Source organism: Triticum aestivum, unplaced genomic scaffold (assembly GCF_018294505.1).
Source record: "Triticum aestivum cultivar Chinese Spring unplaced genomic scaffold, IWGSC CS RefSeq v2.1 scaffold78113, whole genome shotgun sequence".
In the NCBI taxonomy this organism is placed as follows: domain Eukaryota; kingdom Viridiplantae; phylum Streptophyta; class Magnoliopsida; order Poales; family Poaceae; genus Triticum; species Triticum aestivum.
This window is the reverse complement of record NW_025234381.1, coordinates 4873-7126: the sequence shown is the minus strand read 5'-3', so window position 1 is coordinate 7126 and position 2254 is coordinate 4873.

Here is a 2254-nt window from a genome sequence, read left to right as displayed (position 1 = left end):
AATTTTAGAGACCGATCAACCAGGCAAAAACTAGCAGCCTAACAACAAGGAAGGAGGTAAGCAGCAAAGAAATAATGAACATTTAATCAATAAATAAAACTTTGCAGGTAATTGCCAAATTTCCACTCTTTTCCTCTTAAAAACTCCTCGCAACTACATCATAGCACAATTTGCTGCCAAATTTGCTATTCACTCCGCCATCCAAATCCTACACTTGTATTTCTCGCGGAGTATGTCATAACTCACAGCTACCTCAACGAATAGAAGTAGCCAAATTTACCATCTTATAATGTACGGATGGGCTTAGGAATTTCCTCGAACACATTGGCTCCTACTCAGTTGGAAACCGCCAGATCAGACAGGAAAGCTAGCAGTAAGCTTCGAACATCGAATAGACAAGAGGATGTGGCGCGACCAACCTTGGGGAGTGGTGCGGTTGACGACCACCTCCGGGGCCCGGTTGCACGACCACCTCTTCACCACTGCGCGGCCCCATATGTGATGCTGCTCCGATGCTGCTAATTCGCCCACTGCAGGCGTACGAGGAGCAGCGCAGGGTGGAGAAGGTGACGACCTCGTTGACGGGACCTTGAGGGACTGGACGGATCAAGGATGGCAACGACAGCGGCGGGCGAGTGGAAGCGGTGCGGTCCTTGGAGATGACGAAAATGGAGGCAGGCGAGTGGCAAGGCAACGGCGGCACGGGAGATGGAGGAAGTGTGATTTGGTGGTTGGTGAGGTGGGTACGCGGTGGAGCGAGAGCTGGAGTTCTGGCGAGAGCTTGTGGTCGTCGCGCTCATCGGCGACGAGTTATGCGACGACGGGGACCAAATAATGGGAAAAGCATAGCGTCAGTGATGTTTCTATTTATTTTTTCTTGGGAAGGAGCACTCTTAAAGGAAGCCTATTTTTGGGACATGGTGCTACGCGAGGATGTTATTCTGATCGACGATAGCTGCCATGCAATTCACACTTAATATAATGCTTAACTGAACACTCTGGCAATACTTAGGAAAGTTTAGTACAATAGACATTGTCCAGCCATTACTGAATTTGGTGGAGAAAGGCTGTTGAGTTTATGGTTAGGGTGCAGGGTTGCAGGGTACCCGTTAGTGTAATAATTGTTCGTGACCTGGGTCATATGCCTGCTCCTAGTAAGTAGAAGTTACTCACCCAACCTGCACTATATATGGATCCTTCATCAACGAAGTGCATGGTATCCAGTTCGTCGGATGGTGAAGGTTGTTGCTCCAGTTTTTCCTACTTGGTTCTTGCTTGCTATGCATGTACAATCCTGTATTCCAATTTCTAATAGCAGATTTGCTGCTTCTCAGCCTGGTTGATTGGTTGGTATTCTCAAACAGAACAGAAGCTCTCATGCAGGCCAGCCCGAGATTAGGAATTTTGCTACAAAAACACAACCTCATGGCCGTGTCCGTTCTGGAGATGCTAGAGGAGCCAATGAACTGCTGAGAGCGATAGATAGATAGATAGATAGATAGATAGATAGAGAGAGAGAGAGAGAGAGAGAGAGAAATTTCATCGACTCGAGGGGCAATTGCCTTATTAGCGAATTTGCTTGTGATTATCACATCTGAGAATAAAGGCGTGATCCTATAGCCTCTTCTCTCCCTTTGCTAGAGGTGTGCTGCTCTAGTCTCCTTGATTTAACTTCCTTTGCTAGGGTAGTAAATTGATGGAGCTCGTGAAATCGTGAATGATGTGGAAGTTATAACACACATATATAGCTAGCGTTTGTCCTTTTGAGCACACAATTTGTTTAGTATGCACGTTAGAGCATCTCCAACAGATGCCCAAAAACGGCTCCGCGTGCTAAAATTCGGGATTTTTTGGGCGCCAGACAGCTCCAGCGGAAGCTGTAAAATAGTGCGCGTGCAAAAAAGTGTTAGGCGGACGCCGAAAAACGCTATCGCGTGCTGTAAATTTGAGGCGCCGGTTTACGCGCGCTTCATAATTTACACTGCGCCATTCCCCGTCATCCAGGTCCAGCATCTCGGCGCCGTCCCCGCCTCATCTATTTGTGGCCGTAGGCAGCACTACCGCCGCGCCGTTGCAGGTGGCCCGACGACCGCCCATCCCGTCGCTAATCCCTAGCACCACCCTCGTTGTTGCCCTGGCCGCCGTGCATGGAGAAGACGACCCCTGCGAGAGGATAATGTCGATTGGGCGAGGACTAATCGTAGCCACGAATCGCTTTGCGATCGCAAGGCCCGCGCGTGACCGGACCAAACTT